At 36.7% G+C, this 18,861-nt stretch overlaps 1 non-coding gene across 1 annotated transcript; it reads left to right on the forward strand.

Moving 5' to 3' along the window:
• Window positions 1-17,037: 17,037 nt before the first annotated feature.
• LOC141699319 (small nucleolar RNA R71) lies at window positions 17,038-17,144 on the forward strand. The gene has a single exon (XR_012565791.1). It is a non-coding gene; the product is annotated as a small nucleolar RNA R71 (small nucleolar RNA).
• Window positions 17,145-18,861: the final 1,717 nt, after the last annotated feature.

Raw genomic sequence — 18,861 nt, forward strand, 5'->3', positions numbered from 1 at the left:
ATTAGGCATATACTATCGAGGTGGGAATGATTGAATAAGATACCCTTATCAGGGATATATGACTTGATTTATCCATGGAAGGATGCATGTACCTTTTAAAGGTGGAATTAAGGATAGAACATCGGTAACTTAAAATGAATCCTCGGGGAATGCATAAAGGTTGGAATTTCACCCTTAATAGGGATAGTATGAGTTTTGACAGTATGAATTTAAAAGGATTAAGGTAATAATAACCTTTAAGGATCAGTGGAGAAATTCTTCAGAAGTATATAGACAATGGTTCTAGTATTAGTAAGTGGTATTTTGATATTCCCTGTATATAGGGAATACAGGAGGAACGATTAAAGGATAACCTTAGAGGTTTTAGAAGGAGAAAGGAAATATTCGAAATTCTCAAGAATAAAAATGTTGATAAAGGAAATATGACATAATTATAATGTTGCCAAGTGGGGCACGTGTTAAACCACGAGAAAGTATGGATCGAACCAGTAATGGTCGAAATTGTTCAGGGCAATTAGGACTTAAGATAAAAGATGTTCTAATTATGATTGAGAGTCAGTCATGACAGTGATTAACCTCTAAAGACTGAGGCAATAACTTATGGAAAAAAATGGTGATTTTTTTTACTCATCAGATTTTAAGGAAAGCATTTTCACATAAGCTGTGATTGAAATAAGGTAGAAAATTTATTTGGAGGTGGTTAAAATGACATTGACTGTAAGGAAATTTTACTATCAGGAAAGGCTAAAGAGGTGGCCGACACTTTAAAGGTAAGAGGATAATTATAGGCGCTTGTGCCAAAAGAATACAGTGATGATGGTTAAAACTGTGAAGGTTGTATTATGGTTTGGAAGATTGACATTCCTCCTGATGACTGTGCAATATCCAACCGTAATAGTAGTTGGTAAAGGTTTAATTCGTGTAATCGCCATGAACGGGCTATCTATCTTAGAAGGTCCTATCTTGAGATAAGCCAGGACCATGTTTCAAAAAGGACTAGATGAACCCTTGAGTTAAGTCTTCTATTTAGGGCGTATGATTAAGAATGGTATTAACCTACTATCGTTGCTTTGATTGAAACTCTTCTGCACTTTTATCTGCTTCATGTCATGTATGTATGTCAGGATCAGGAGTGTTCTTCATGAATCATGAATGGTGATTATGTTACCTCCTTAGAAGGATTTGATACGACATGTATGGACTCCGTATGGTTAGCTATTAAGACTTCATGGAAAATGAATGACTACAGTAGGTCAGTGGTGGACCATAGTAAGGCAGCAATGATTCTGCGAGTAATGAGCTGATTACAACCGTGAGAGTTATACTGGAATGGGTGTTGAGATTGAGTACCACTAATCGGGTCGTGGTAGTGTATAAGTTATCATTGATAGACTAATTAAGTAGAGTATCTACCTAGTGAATTATTATTCTTTCTTATCAATAGAGAGTCGTATTATTATACGAGGAAGGTTGCGGTGCAAGCATAGAATTCTAGTAACGATGATGTATAGAATGAGATCCCAGATTCGATTTTCGATGTCGAGGGAGTTTCAAAGGTGATTGTGTATAAGCTCGAGGAAGAGCATGGGTCCATAGAATGATGGACGGAATAGCAAAAATATTTAGGCATGTGAAATAGGATGCTATAATACTTGATGTTGATATAAATACATATATGTTTTGTTCTCCTATGACAAACCTCTATAGTTCAGAGGTAGATTCCAAGCCAGATATTTTGTGGCAGTATATTTTTCATATATACAATTCTCTTCAATTTGTTCTTTTCTCTTCTTTTCATTTCATGTAAGCTGAGAAGAACAACCCTTCCAGAAAGGGGAGGTATTGCCGAATGACTATCTATCTGTGTGATAGAAGCCTAGTAGGATACCATCTATTGTTTAAATTGCTTGTCAAGTACTAAAGGCTGGCCACCTTTTGTACTAACTAAGCGATATAACAAGTGTTCATGGTCATAGTGATCTCTCAACAAATTCCTTTACTTCTATATGATTGATCAAACTTTGGGAAATAGAAACAGCTGAAAAAGGAGTAATAAAGTTGTGGTAGTATTCGGAATGGAAACACATTCGTGATACTAAGGTTGACGTGGTTATTAAAAGGTTATAGAACGCTAACGAGCAAAAGTATAACCAGTATAATATTAGGAACGGAAGGTAGTAGCGATTACGAACTGGAAAAGAATGGGTATTGAGACGCCAAAGCTATAGTGCTAGAAGCTGTGATAAAATTCCATGCGATAGACTTGAAAGAATTTGGAATGATCACTTAACACGGATTGAGTTTTCTTACGATAATAGATCACATGTCAGTATTGAGATATCGCCTTATGAGATCCTTGAGGGATGACAATGTCGATCTCCCTTATGTTAGGATGAAGTTGTAAAGCGCAAGATGTTCGGACCCGCAGTAGTCCAAAGGATCAAGGATATAATAGATTTTAATCAGAGGACGGCTGGTAGTAGCCCAAGATGGGAACATGAAGTATGTTGATTTGACACGAAAGGACAAGGAATAGGAAGTGGGGGACCTAGTGTTGTTATAGGTATTCCCTTGGAAAAGAAGGATGAGGTTCGGAAAGAAAGGGAAGCTAAGTCCACGAATTGTTGGACCCTTGGATATATTAAGACATATTGGGAGGATAGCATAGGAGCTAGCCCTAACCCCGAACATGTAGCAGGTCGTAACGTGTCTCACGTATCAGTGTTAAGGAAGTGTAATTTAGATGCCAGATAAATAGGGGCATATGAGCGCATAGATATGCAACCCGACGTAACCTATATGGAGCAACCAGGAAGGGTTGTGGAGTGAAAAGGGAACAAGTGCTTAGGAGAAGGGTTATCAAACTATTCAGAGTTTGATGGAAGAACCACAATGTGGGAAAATTTATTTGAGAGTTAGAAAGTGTAATGCTAAGAAAGTATCCCAATTCTTTTTCTATCTGATTCCGGGACGGAATCCTTTTAAGGAGGGGAGACTGTAATAACCCCAATTTTTGGGAAATTTTGAAACCCTTATGAATAGTGTTTTTGCTGAATGAGAAAACTTTTCATGCCACACTATAGGGGTTCTGATATGGATATTCTGAGATTTTATTAGTACTTTATATGGGATATAAGTGTATGTAAAGATCGTCAGAATCCAAATCCGAACACTTTGATTTTTCCCGGAAATCCAATAGATACGGAAAGAATTGAGTATAAGGTAACAGGATAAAAGGATTTAAATTAAAGGATTATAATAGAGGATCATAAAAAGGAATATAATGTATTGAGAAGGGTTAAGGGAACCTAAGTAATAAGATCCCGGGTATGATCCCTCAAACGATAAATGAAAACGAAAGTTAAGCGAACAGTATAACAGATCAGCGGTCATTAGGCAAACAATTAGGAAGTTAATCAAAGGGATTAGAGAGGATGATGTCACCCAACCAATGAGAAGAGGACAAGGAGGGGAGGATGACATCATGAGGATGACACAAGCATGACATGGGAAGGAAGGAGATGTGGTGGCTTTTTAACCACACAAAATCAAGGGCAACTAGGTAATTTACTAAAACAAACACAAAAATCAAACCAACCAAGCCAAGCAAATCATTTTTCATCAAAATCAAAAAGAAACCAAGGCATTGTTCTTCATGCTCTCGGCCAAAACAGAACCAGCACACTAAAACTGCTGTATCTCCTTCATTTCTCACTCAAATTTTGTGTTCTATAGCTCATTGGAAAGGTATTGAGATGGCCTACAACTCTTGTTCTTGATTTCTTTGGAAAGATCAAGCTTGTAGGAGGCTCCCTAAGGCTTCCTAGCAACTTAACACCTCCCAAGGAAGGTATAAACTTAAAACCCTAGCCTTTACTTTATTTGTTAGTAAGTTTAATGGTTAGTTTTGTGAAATGAGAAGCATGGATTGTGATTATTAGTAGTTTGGTTTGATTTGGAAGTATTTTGGTAATTGAAGCTTGATTATAGTTCATAGGTCTTGATTGTGGTTGTTTGAGTTGAAAACCTTGGAGATTATGGACTGATGTGGTATGGTTTAGATGAAGTTTTGTTGTATTGATGGTTATGAGTTGGTTGGTGGTTAATTGGAGTAGTTTAGACATTGGTAATCCCGTAAACATAGCCGTCGTAATGTCCGATTTACTTTAGACTGCTTTTGTTCATAACATTTGGACCCGAGAACTCCCTGCTAGATTATGACTATTGCCATTTTTAGATAGTTCATGTTACGAGCTTCGTTTTGATATGTAGTTCGTTTGATTCCGATGTATGGTTTAGGAGAAATGACCGTTTCAAGTAACGGCGTTTCGCGAACGAATCATTTCCCCTCGCCTTACTTTGAAACATAGGTTAAAGACCAAAAAGGGTTAATTAATGTATGAAACAATTATGGTAAGAGTGTTAGGCAGTTGGTAAGACACTCTCGAAGGAATCGCTTGAAAACTCGTAATGGTTAATTTATTAAAAATGGTGGAGCTGAGGGTACTCGAGTGACTTAAGAGAATCAATAAGCGCAAAACAAGCGTTAGAGTCTAAGTTAGTTAAAGTATAGATTTACAAGTGACTTTGGTTTAATTCCAACTTACTTGTTGTTTATAGGTTACCAGACTCGTTCCGAGCTTTTTTTTCATCCCAAGTCGCTCAGGCAAGTTTTCTATCCGTTATACTGTTGGTGTGATGTATATATGTATATGCATTATCTTGCGATAGATGCATGTTGGTTAATTAGCAAATGTTGCGATATATTGAAGCATGCTGATATGGTATATATATGCATGCCTGTTTCGTATTCTTGCCAAATATATCTGTTGGTTCAGTTGATAATACCTATGCTAGAGAATAGCAGTAATTTGCATATACCCTTAGTATAGGGACCCAAAGGTGAAAACATTTTCTAAAACCGGGAGTCGAGGATCCCGAGTAGATTTTATATATATATATATATTTATATATATATATGTTTATAGTTTTCAAAACTATTAATCGAATAAGGTTTATTCGATAACTTGATTTTATTAATGAATATTATCTTGAATATTCATTCGAGGACTTATGACTCCTTTATATTATTTATTGAATATTAGTTGGATATTCATTTGAGGATGTATGACTCTTTTATTTTATTATCTGAATATTATTTGAATATTCATTCGAGGGATTATGACTCAGTTTATATTATTTAATGAATATTTTTGAATATTCATTTGAGGATCTATGACTCCGATTATTTGCTGAGATATATTCTTTATTTTATTAAAGAATAAGGTGTCAATAATCAAACTTATTTTCGATTATTCAAATAAAGATAGTACTTTCATATAAGTATATCTTTGGTTATTTAATATTCATTTCAAGTATAAGTTTTAAAACTTCTACTTCAATTATTTTTATAAAGATTATTCTTTATGGGAATATTATTTAAATAATAATATTCAGATATTTTCTAATATATTGGGACTGATTTATTTTGTTAAATCAGCATCACTCCAAACATTCTTAAAAATATTTTGCGAGTCTTTAAAATGATTTTTAAAAAGTTAGAGCGGATCCCAAAACTCATTTTTATATTTAAGATCCTCCTTTCGAAGGGGATTTAAATACTCGCTCAAAACCTGAGGGATCCGGCTCTGTGGTGTGTTTTATATTCGCAACAAGGTTGCTGTTTTGATAAATGAATTGATTACTTACCCAACACTCGGGAAGTAAAATTCTTGGAACAAGTTAATCCATTAACAGGCATCGCCTGGGAAATATCGGTGAGTTCTCCTTTCCAAATAGATATGACTTCTTGGTGGAGCCGTATCAACAAGTTTCTACTTGGGGAAAGTGGGGACGAGCTTTACGTTTCAGAGTCATGGATTTCATCTGAACTAGGAGTGGCGTAAGTGGCCGAGTAGCGCCGGCCCAGCCTTATTATATTGGCCCAAATGGCCTGGAAGTTCCGCTAAGGCGGTCCATTCCTTAGGAGTTCAGTGTTCGGTTGACAAGTAAATCCGACAGGTTCTCCTCTACATGTAGAAAATGGTGGGGTCGTACTACTACGACTGATCATCATAAGTGGTCTTCCTGGCGCGGCAAACTCCCGTAATGAGTTCATCATCCAATTGGATAATTTCTGCAACACTACCCAGAGCACTTCGATAGAAAGGCTACGGTTGGGCGATTGTTGAGTATTGGCAGGGTCAAGTTTTCAAAATGATGTTTACATCAAATGAAGTATCTCGTAACTTCATTTTATTTTGATAATATTTTAAAGATTTAATCTATTCAAATCTTGTCTTATAGTCTCATCTATGTGATGAACTTTTGAAGCTAATTATAACTTGAACGGTGGTAGTTCAAGTAGTATTTGGGAAAGATATAAGTATATTGGGGTATCTTGTAACTTCATCTTTTAAACTTATATCTAATTAATAATTGTCTTATGAATGACAAAGATTTTCAGAAAAACGTTGAGACAAGGTTAGATATATGAGATCACCTTGCAACGATATTTTTTTTATATACAGTTATACACTGGGACTTTGTGTATATTATGCATGGAAGAGGACTTCCAATATTTTGAAAAGTATATATGTATATATATATACTGAATATTTTGCGACTTCATCGCATTAAGATATCAACTTGGTTCATTTCTTTTGACCAAGACTTTCATGAGTACTAAGAGAAGGCTCATATACTATTAATCATTATACATATTATTTTGGTGGGCTTGCTGCTCACCCTTGCTTTCTTCTTTCATCACACAACATCAGATAGACAAGATGAACAGGACCAAGCTCCCAATTCGCGAGCGGATAGGAAATGTTCCGCAGCTTCCTATAGGCATTGATGTCGCTGTAGCTGAGGTAGGAACTACCAATAGGCTAGGCTTTCAACTTTTGATGTATCAGATTATGTATATTTATGAATTGTAATAATGGCAAAGAAATGTAAATTTATTTAGAAACCTGTTTAAGGTGTATTGGCATATAATTGTGGAATAAAACGACTTGTGATTATTTTTGGATATTCATTTCTGAGACTATAACTTGTGGTGTGTGTGTTTATTGTGGGGTCACAGTACAGAGTAGTTGATCATTTATTAAGAGTGGGTGTTATTAAGGGAAATGGAACTCGTGACAACCCGGATCCCCGACCCCGGATTTGGGGGTGTTACACTTATCATATCCATAAATAAAAAGGTTTACATCAAATAATATCACTGATGCTAGTTAGCTTTCTACCTCTAAAAACATCTTGTACTATTAGCAGTTGGTTAATCACCACATTATTACAGGTATAAACTATCATCTAAAAACATGGGAAACCAAGTCCTTCAATATACATCATCAACCCCATAAATTAAGATACGAAGAATAGATTGGCCATCAAAAGCATCACTTAAAGTGAGATTAAGATAAATGATATGATCTTCTGTCATACCTTCAGTGTTGCACGCTTACAGTGAGATTAAGCCCATAAGTTCCCGGTCGAAATTCCGTAACTTTACGGAACACAGGTTGTTTCTTTTCCTCTGCCATTTTATCACAAACCTTCACTACAACCAATAATCATGTCAATCAATACCCAATAAAAAAGTCAATGCATCGAATAAATTGAACATTAATCCAACTGAAAAAGCAACAATTTACAATTCTATAATTAAAGAGCGTAAAACTTAGCTTAATTAGAATTTAAAAATTAAAAAATTAGGGTTCAAATTGAAACCCCCAATTCTAAAATTAGGGTTCAAAACTTACCAAATTTAAGCTTTAACTTCAACTTAGCTATTATCGAAAATGATACAAGAATCGCAACACCAAATACAGATCCAGAGGCTCTTTTCCTCTAAATTCCTTTCTTATTTGCCATCAACGTCACGAAAACCTTGCAAAATCAACAATATCAAAATCAAATACTCGCACGCACAAACATATAAACATTAATATAATATCAAGGGGGAGAGAGAGATTGTAATTACAAAAGAGTAGAGATGGACAATATCGTTGTGATGTCTAATTGGGATACGTCGGCAAGAATATCCAAATGAACATTGTAATGTTCTTCAGAGAGAGGAGAGACTGAAGAGAGAGAGAGAGAGAGAGAGAGTCATCGAGATTCGAGAGAAAAGAGGTGTTTGTGGGTATTCTTCAGAGAGAGGATAGAGTGAAGAGAGATGTTTTTAAATGTTTTGTTTTTGTTTTTGATTTTATGTTTTTAATATTTTATGTTTTATTTTTAATTGAAATGAGGGGGGGAATGTGTGTGAAAAAGAGGGGGGAGAATTTGGCTAAGGCAAAAAACAAAGGGGGGAAACATGGAGGGAATGAAATATTTGCTAAGGGGGGAAAACGGGGAAGGCACGCTGATTTCTTTTTTTTTAAACATACATATAACATCGGTTCACCTAAAACACTGATGTTTATAAAATCAAAAGACATCGGTTGCTCAAAATTGATGTCTAAAACATCTTTTACATCGGCGCCAAAAACAACCGATGTCTTTGAGGCGATGTCTATTCTACTTTTTCTAGTAGTGTACGAGTCTTTAGGGTTTCCTCATACCCAACTCCCTTATCATACCTCAAACTCTATTGCCTTTATATTCCTTTCCACTTCAGTTTCTTTTTATTTTCCTTTCTCTTATCCTTATTTCATGAACCAACACAACATAAGTATTGATTTCAAACATCCCGTCATTCTGGATTCGTGTCCTCAGAACGAATCTTGACAACTTTTACAACTTAGATTCATAATTCATCATACTCATCCGCTTTTGTTCTAGCTCCAAAGCTTTTACACTACCTCCATAACCTTGGGAAGTACTTTCCCGAAAACAATTGTCTGAACTTTAATCAATTTATTATGACCGATTGCATCGTGCCTTTCTTGGTCTTTCACCAGTGGGTGGTCTCTCTCTTAGGAGGGTAAGTGACAAAAATAGTCTTTTGTGATTCGTCAATCATTTAGAATCTCTAATGATTCCTGTATTTCCTTTAGCCAGGCTCTTGCCTCGACTGGGTCAACCTGTTCCTTGGAACTCTGAGAGCTTAGAGACTTAAAGGTCCTGAAAGAATTTCCTACCGCATTGTTTCCTCAAGGTGGTGGTTGGGGATAATAGTCTAAGTTCTGTCTAGACAGGTCCATAAATTTTTGTATAGGAGTACCGTCTCGGGTCTCCTTTCCTTACTCGACTTCTGTTTCCTTAGTCTGAACATTCTCTCCTCCTCCCCATAATCGGGGTCCTCCTACATATTTTAAATCCTCATTTTCCACTTCATCATGTTATGGGTTCCTTCTATCTTGATGGCGACCTGCCTGACTATCACGTTCAGGGTTTGCTCTAAATCTTATTCCTCAAACTAGCTTTCATCTAAGATCTCATCTTTAAGCTCTTGAACATTTGGAACCCAAATTCTGTAGGAATACCTCATTATTCCCTTATCATCTTTCTCGGTATTAATCTCTTATCTATTTGTTGGCTATCTGCCTTCATTCATCACTTTTTCTGGCACAATTTGTTCTTTTCCAAAAATTCGGTCTGTATTGCAATCTCAAACAGCTTTTCGGTACCGGCTCCGGTTACCTTCACTTCTATTTCCATTTTCTCAAAATCTCTTATAAACTCTCCCAAAGACATTATTATCTTGAGTCTCTCCTTTTTACTAAGGGCATCAGCCACCACATTGGCTTTCCCTGAATGATAAAGAATCTCCCAATCATAATTCTTGATTAGCTCTAACCACCTCATTTGGCGCATGTTGAGCTCTTTCTGCGTGAAAATATACTAGAGCACTTATGGCTTGTGTAAATCTCGCACTTTTCTCCATACCAGTAGTGCCTCCCATCTTTAGGGCAAAACTATTGCCACGAGCCCAAGCTCATGGGTGGGGATATCGAATTTTATATTCCCTTAATTATCTTTACGCGTACACGATTACCTTGATGTGCTGTATAAGAAGCACTTTAATTCCTTATGCGAAGCGTCACTACAGATCACAAAATCTTCTTTTCCACCCGGCAATGCCATCATAGGGGCCGTCACCAATCTTTGCTTCAGTTCTTAAAAGCTGTTCTTGCATTTCTCTGTCCATTCGAACTTCTCAGTCTTATGAGTAAGCCGCGTTAAAGGGCTACTATCTTTACAAACTTGAACGAACCTCTGGTAGTGACCGGCCAATCCTACCTCTGGTAGTTGCCCTAACCATGGTCATCAATTCCTCAGTGGTCCTTTATTCATTCTTGTCAGGATCCTTCACAAGATCCTTCTCAGCGATAATCCCTTCTAGGACAACATCCTCAACCGCTACATCCTCAATATGAACATCATCCGGTCCCGTGTTAGGACGCTCTATTGGATCCACAATCTGATCTCCAATAACTAATAAACATCATCGCGTTGTTGCTCCTCAACCTCAGGGTTCGGCGTCCCGCTACCATCTATGATAATGAACTACGCTTCTATCACGATATTTATAAGGGTTCCCATAAGGGTTTTAACTGTCAGTACTACGTTAGGTAGCCCGACTATGAACTTGGCAAGAGTTCTTATTATCTTAGTTATTATCTTAACGTCACATCATCTCTGAGGTTTATAACGCTTAGCTCAAATACCATTTCTGTAACAACCCCAAATCCGGGGTCGGGGATCCGGGTTGTCACGAGTTCCATTTCCCTTAATAACACCCAATCTTAATAAATAATCAACTACTCTGTACTGTGACCCCACAATAAACACACACACCACAAGTTATAGTCTCAGAGATGAATATCCAAAAATAATCACAAGTCATTTTATTCCACAATTATATGCCAATACACCTTAAAAGGGTTTCTGAATAAATTTACATTTCTTTGCCATTATTACAATTCATAAATATACATAAATCTGGTACATCAAAAGTTGAAGCCTAGCCTATTGGTAGTTCCTACCTCAGCTACAGCGACATCAACGCCTATAGGAAACTGCGGAATGTTTCCTATCCGCTCGCGAATTGGGAGCTTGGTCCTGTTCATCTTTTCTATCTGTTGTTGTGTGATGAAAGAAGAAATCAAGGGTGAGCAGCAAGCCCACCAAAATAATATGTATAATGATTTACAGTATATGAGCCTTCTCATAGTACTCATGAAAGTCTTGGTCAAAAGAAATGAACCAAGTTTGATACCTTAATGCGATGAAATCGCAAAATATTTAGTATATATACATATATACTTTTCAAAATCTTGGAAGTCCTCTTCCATGTATAATATACACAGAGTTCCAGTTTATTACTGTATAAAACTATTGTTGCAAGGTGATCTCATATATCTAACCTTGCCTCAACGTTTTTTCTGAAAATCTTTGACATGCATAAGATAATCATTTACTAGATATAAGTTTAAAAGATGAAGTTACAAGATACTCCAATATACTTATATCTTTTCCAAATACTACTTGAACTACCACCGTTCAAGTTATAATTAGTTCAAAAGTTCATCACATAGATGAGACTACACGATAATACTTGAATAAATTCAATCTTTAAAATATCATCAAAATAAAATGAAGTTATGAGATACTTCATTTGATGCAAACATCATTTTGAAAACTTGACCCTGCCAACACTCAACAATTGCCTAACCGTAGCCTTTCTATCGAAGTGCTCTGGGTAGTATTGCAGAAATATCCAATTGGATAATGAACTCATTACGGGAGTTTGCCGCGCCAGGAAGACCACTTACGATGATCAGTCGTAGTAGTACAACCCCACCATTTTCTACATGTAGAGGAGAACCTGTCGGTTTTACTTGTCAACCGAACACTAAACTCCTAAGGAATGGACCACCTTAGCGGAACTTCCAGGCCATTTGGGCCAATATAATAAGGCTGGGCCGGCGCTACTCGACCACTTACGCCACTCCTAGTTCAGATGAAATCCATGACTCTGAAACGTAAAGCTCGTCCCCACTTTCCCCAAGTAGAAACTTGTTGATACGGCTCCACCAAGAAGTCGTATCTAGTTGGAAAGGAAAACTCACCGATATTTCCCAGGCGATGCCTGTTAATGGATTAACTTGTTCCAAGAATTTTACTTCTCGAGTATTGGGTAAGTAATCAAAAACTCTTTTATCAAGACAACAACCTTGTTGCGAATATAAAACACACCACAGAGCCGGATCCCTTTAGTTTTGAGCGAGTATTTAAATCCCCTTTTTAAAAGGAAGATCTTAAATATAAAAATGAGTTTTGGGATCCGCTCTAACTTTTGAAAATCATTTTAAAGACTTGAAAATACTTTAAAGAGTGTTTGGAATAATGCCGATTTAATAAAGTAAATCAGTCTCAATATAAAGAAATATCTGAATATTATTATTTAAATAATATTCGCATAAAGAATAATTGAGGTAGAAGTGGAAAACTTATACTTGAAATGAATAGTAAATAATCAAAGATATACTTATACGAAAGTAATATCTTTATTTGAATATCAAAAGTAAGTTTGATTATCGAACATTATTCTTTAATAAATAAAGAATATTAATGAATAATAAGCGGAGTCATAATACCTCGAATGAATATTATAAATAATGTTCATAAATAAATAAGGTGAGTCATAAGCCCTCGAATGAATATTCGAAATAATATTCAATAAATAAATAAGCTGAGTCATAAGCCCTCGAATGAATATTCGAAACAATATTGAATAAATAAATATAGATAAAGTTATCGAATAAACCTTATTCGATTAATAGTTTTGAAAACTATAACCATATATATATAAATATATATATATATATATAAAATCTACTCGGGGTCCTCGACTCCCGGTTTTAGAAAATGTTTTCACCTTTGGGTCCCTATACTAAGGGTATATGCAAATTACCGCTATTCTCTAGTATAGGTATTATCAACTGAACCAACAGATATATATGGCAAGAATACGAAACAGGCATGCTACAATATATCGCAAGAATTTGCTAATAACAAATATGCATTTATCGCAAGATCATGCATATGCACATATACATCACAACAACAGTTATATGGGTAGAAAACTTGCCTGAGCGACTGAGGGTTACAAATGGCTCGGGACGAGTCTGGTAACCTATAAACAACAAGTAAGTTGGAATTAAACCAAAGTCACTTGTAAATCTATACTTTAACCAACTTAGACTCTAACGCTTGCTTTGCGCTTACTGATTCTCTTAAGTCGCTCGAGTACCCTCGGCTCCACCATTTTTAATAAATTAACCATTAAGGGTTTTAAGGCAATTCTTTCACGAGTGCCTTACCAACTGCATAATACACTTTACATAAATTATTCGAACTCCAATTAGTCCTTTAAGGTCCTTAACCAAGGTTTCAAAGTAAGGCGAGGGGTAATGGTTTGGTCGCGAAACGCCGTTACTTAAAACGGTCGTTTCTTCTAAACCGTACATCGGAATCAAACGAACTACATATCAAAACGAAGCTCGTAACATGAACTATCTAATCATGGAAAAGTTACAGATTGATCAGTGAGTTATCTGGTCCGAGGTTCATGTACAACAGTCTAAGGAAAACGGGCATTACGACGGCTATATTTACGAGTTTTCCAAGTTTCTCACTACACCAAAACCTCACCAAACAACCCACAATCATTAACACATCAAAACATAAACTAAATAATACTATACCAGTCCTTATTCTTCATATTCTTCACCTCAACCAACCATAATCAAGTTCTATTAACTATAACAAGATTCATTCACCAAATCACTCTAAATTCAAATCAAACTACTAATAATCAAAGATCATGTTTCTCATTTAGAAACTCAACCTTCAAACTCACTAATAATCAAAGTAAAGGCTAGGGTTTGAAGTTTATACCTTCCTTGGGAGGTGTTAAGTTGCTAGGAAAGCTTAGGGAGCCTCCTACAAGCTTGATCTTTCCAAAGAAATCAAGAACACAAAGTTAGGATTTGAAGTTTCTCAATACCTTTCCAACAAGCTATAGAACACAACATTTGAGTGAGTATTGAAGGAGATATGGCAGTTTAAAGTTGCTGGGTTTGTTTTGGCCGAGAGCTTTTGCTCTTGGAAGCAAAAGTCAACTTCTAATTTTTGTGTTTTATGATATTTGCTTGGTTGCTTCTCCTTTTTGCCTTGGAAAATGTTTTAGCTTTTTACCATGGTAAATTTTACATGGCTCAAAATCAACCAACAAAACAAAACACCTTGTCATGCTTATGTCATCTTCCTTGTGTCATCTATTTGCCACATGTCTTTGTCTTGTGGTTTGATGATGTCATAATACCTTGGATTCTTGTACAAGCTTATCTCTTGGTTGCGTATTTGTTTTACGGTTCGCTTAACTTTCGTTCTCGATACCCGTTTGAGGGATCATATCCGGGATCTCATTATTTGAGCTTCCCTAAATCTTTCCTAATATTTTATAATCCCTTAATGATCCTCCTTTATAATCCTTGAATTAAAATCCTTTCAATCATGTTACCTTATACTCAATTCTGTCGGTATCTGGTAGATTTTCGGGAAAAATCAAAGTGTTCGAATTCGAATTCTGACGACCTTTACATACATTCATTTACTTTATGGAATACTAATACGATCTTAGAATTTCCATAACAGTACTCCTATATAGCGTGGTCTGATAATTTTTCTTAATCAGCATAGTCAGCAAAAGTTACTATTCATCAAGGTTTCAAAAATTCCAAAAATTGGGGTTATTACAGTATTCATGCCCAGCCAATCTGTCAAGCATCTGATCCATAATGGGAAGAGGGAAGTGATCCTTCCTTGTGGCCTTGTCAGCTTTCTATAATCCATGCAAACTCTCCACCCTGTGACTGTTCGAGTAAGAATGAGCTCATTCCTTTCATTAGCAACCACTGGGATACCTCCTTTCTTCGGCACACACTGAACTGGGCTCACCCAAGAACTGTCAAAAATAGGATAGATGATCCCTACATCTTCATGATCGGAGTTAGCCTTCTCTGTTGCTCAAGAGTCGGCTTACTTCCTTCCTCTAGCAGAATTTTATATATACAATAAGAAGGGCCGATTCCCTTGATATTTGTTATAGTCCATCCAATTGCCGATTTGAACTCTCTCAGAATTCTCAAGAGCTTTTCCTCATCGCTACTTGAAAGGTCAGATGCAATAATAACAGGAAAAGTAGATGCATCACCTAAAAAAGCATACCTTAAGTGTTCAGGAAATGGTTTAAGCTCGAGTGTAGGAGCTTCCTTAATATATGGCTTGAGATGCCCCTCAGCATTTTTGAGTTCTAACATTCCAAGAGATTCAAAAGGCATATCCAACCTTCTCTTCGAAGGAGAAGCATTCAAATACTGCAACTTCTCATCACCTTCATCATCTTCACTATCTGAATTTCCCAACAAGGTTTTCTCTAAGGCATCAGACCTTAGCATTTGATCAAGTTCTGAAGTAACCATAGAATCGACCAATTCCACTTTTAAGCACTCCTCATTATCAGTAGGGAATTTCATGGCATTGAATACATTAAAAGTCACATCCCGATCCAGTACTCGCATAGTGAGCTCACCCTTCTGCACATCTATCAAGGTTTGGCCAGTAACCAAGAATGGTCTTCCCAAAATTATGAGAATCTTTTTATCCTCCTCTAAGTCAAGAATTACAAATTCAGCAGGAAAGATGAGTTTGTCCACCTTGACCAAGATATCCTCCATAATGCCTCGTGGATATGTAATATAACGATTGGCCAACTGCAAGGTCATATATGTAGGCTTTGGATCAGGTATATCCAACTTCTTGAAGACAGAAAAATGCATTAGATTGATGCTAGCTCCCAAATCACATAAACAGTCGAACGTCAAGTTTCTGATGGTACAAGGAAGAGTGAAGCTTCCAGGATCTTTAAGCTTCGGAGGCAACTTTTGTTGCAGCACAACACTGCATTCCTCCGTAAGAGCAATGGTCTCTAAGTCATCAAGCTTCACTTTTCGAGAGAGATTACCTTTCATAAACTTCGCATAGCTAGGCATTTATTCAAGAGCTTCCGCGAAAGCTATGTTGATATGAAGTTTCTTGAACACCTCCAGAAACTTAGCAAACTGCTTATCCAACTTTTGCTTCTGCAGCCTCTTAGGAAAAGAAGTTGGAGGATAGACCTGTTTCTCCCCTGTATTACCCTCAGGTGGAGTGTGTTCCATAGTTTTCTTCCTTGGTTCCAATTCTGCTTCCTTCTGCATATCTTCTTCAGCCACAACTTCATCTTCTGAAACTTGAAATTTTTCGGGGCTTGCAACCTTCCCAGACCTCAATGTAATTGCCTTAACCTGCTCTTTTGCTTCCTTCTTTCCTGGAACTTTTATGTCACTAGGGAGTGTTCCAGGTTGTCGATTCAACAAGGCATTGAAGATCTGCCCAATTTGATTCTCCAAGGTCTTGATAGAAAACGCTTGGCTCTTGTATATGAGCCTCAACTCCTCCAATTCAGATTTTTCATTAGATTGTTAAAGTTAGAGTTGTTGTCTTGATGCATATTACGGCTGCTGAAAACCAGGACGGTTGAATTTCTTTCCTGCATACTACTAATAAGGTTGTTGCACCGCATTCTGATTGTTGCTCCAACTAAAGTTAGGATGATTGCGGTTGTTGGGATGATAGGTGGCTGGAACTGATTGTTGTGACCTCTGAAAGTTGCTCATGAACTGAGTTGATTCACTAGAAATAGCACACTGTTCTGTCTCATGCACACCAGCACAAAGCTCACAAACACTAGTGATATGATTAACTCCATAATTAGCCAAAGAATCCACCTTCATCGTCAAAGCTTTAAGCTGAGCAGCTATAGCAGTAGCTGCATCCACCTCCAGAATTCCTGCTACCTTGTCTTGAGGTAGTCTCTGAGAAGGGTTTTGGTATTCATTAGCAGCCATCAGTTCAATCAACTCATAAGCTTCATCGTAGCTCTTAACCCATAAGTCTCCACCTGATGTTGCATCAAGCATGGGCCTAGACTGTGCTCCCAAGCCATTATAAAAGCAGTTGATAATCATCCAGTCAGGCATCCCATGATGAGGACACTTCCTAAGCATATCCTTATAATGGTCCCAAGCTTCACATAAAGACTCTCCCGATTACTGCGCAAATTGAGTAAGAGCTTTTCTGATTGTAACTATCTTTGCCATAGGGAAGAATTTAGTATGAAACTTTTGAGCAAGATCTTCCCAAGTAGTAATAGAGCCTGGTGGTAGAAAGTGCAACCAACACTTAACTTTTATCCCTCAGAGAGAATGGGAAAAGCCTCAACTTAACAGCATCTTCAGAAATGTTGTTGAATTTAAAAGTGTCACAGATCTCGATGAAATCTCTAATATGCATGTTGGGATCTTCCGTTGGAGAACCCCCAAACTAGACTGAATTCTGCACCATCTGAATCGTGCTAGCCTTGATTTCAAAAGTGTTAGCCGCGATGGCTGGTCTGACAATGCTAGACTGAATATCATTGATCTTAGGTTGAGAGTAATCCATCAAAGCTTTCGGATTTGCTACTGGTTCTCCCATTTCAACAATCGTTGGTTCTTCAAGTTTCTTAACTAAGACTTCTTCTTCTACTTTCTCTTCAATAGGAACTTTTTCTACTACTTCTGCAACTTCTTCTTCTGCTTTATCCTGTGTTCTCTTGCGAGATCGAGAACGCGTTAGCATACACGCTCTCTAGAGTACCTGAAAAAGCAACAAGCAAACAAGTAAAATATCCGAGTCAGTGAACTTTAACGACCACTGATGTCAAGCACATAAACTAAAAATTAACACCAAGTCCCTGGCAGCGGCGCCAAAAACTTGGTAGGATGAAAACACGTGCTAAAATTACACGCAAGTATACGCGTTCACAAGTAATATAAAATTCTTTCTAGTTCGTTCCCACAAAGACTGGTTTAGGTTATTTCAATATATGCACTTATGCAACAATTATGGCTATAGTTCAATGCTAGACAAATAACAATTTGGGTTTTGATTAAACTAAGAGATTATACTAAATAGAATTAACTAAGAGAATTGAGGTTGAATTACTTATATGAGACAAACATGGGATTCTAACTTCATTACTACTTCATTCAAAGTCGTTGTTCTTAACCTTATCATGCAATGGTGATGAAACTAATCAGATAGCATGAAACTAGTAAACGCCAACTTCCGTTGCAAGAATACCCTACTACCAGACATCCACAAAAGAGATAGAAGCTGAATAGACACCTATTATGTTGAGACCCTATATGTCTATAGAATTTGACAACATAAAGGTTTAATGCGCAAGTTATCTATTGTTATTACATATGGAAAGTAAGATGATTAAAATTACCTACGGATCATGCATAACAAATACATGAACCTATGCTAGCATGACAAGTTCTAAACCCCTATATTCATTGTCGCTTCAATAGAGATTAACACACTATCTTATAAGTTTGCGATACTCATAAAATGAATAAGCACAACCAATTCTAGGATATCATACAATCACCACTCACTAAGATATCGAAACAAGTTAACTATTGAAATTCATAATTAAATCCGTTAGAAGCCCACGATAACGATTAGTTCATAACTAAACTCATCATCACCGTGGGTTCCGACGAAAGCATGGTATGATAAACTAAGTCTTTATAAACTGAATAAATAATCAAAGTATGTAAATAAGAGTAATAGGTTCAATAAACAAGAAAACAAGCATCCAAGATTACAACTCAATCAAAGAATCACAAGTAAAAACAAGCTTTTCTTCTTCTTTGTTGTATTTGTGCTCCTAGGTCTTCTCGCGTCTTCTCCTTAGTCTTCATTCTGAAAAACGTCTTTAAGATGTCTTTAAATACCAGCCAAAAACAATCC

The sequence above is a fragment of the Apium graveolens genome, chromosome 11 (genome assembly GCF_009905375.1).
Source record: "Apium graveolens cultivar Ventura chromosome 11, ASM990537v1, whole genome shotgun sequence".
NCBI classification, from domain to species: domain Eukaryota; kingdom Viridiplantae; phylum Streptophyta; class Magnoliopsida; order Apiales; family Apiaceae; genus Apium; species Apium graveolens.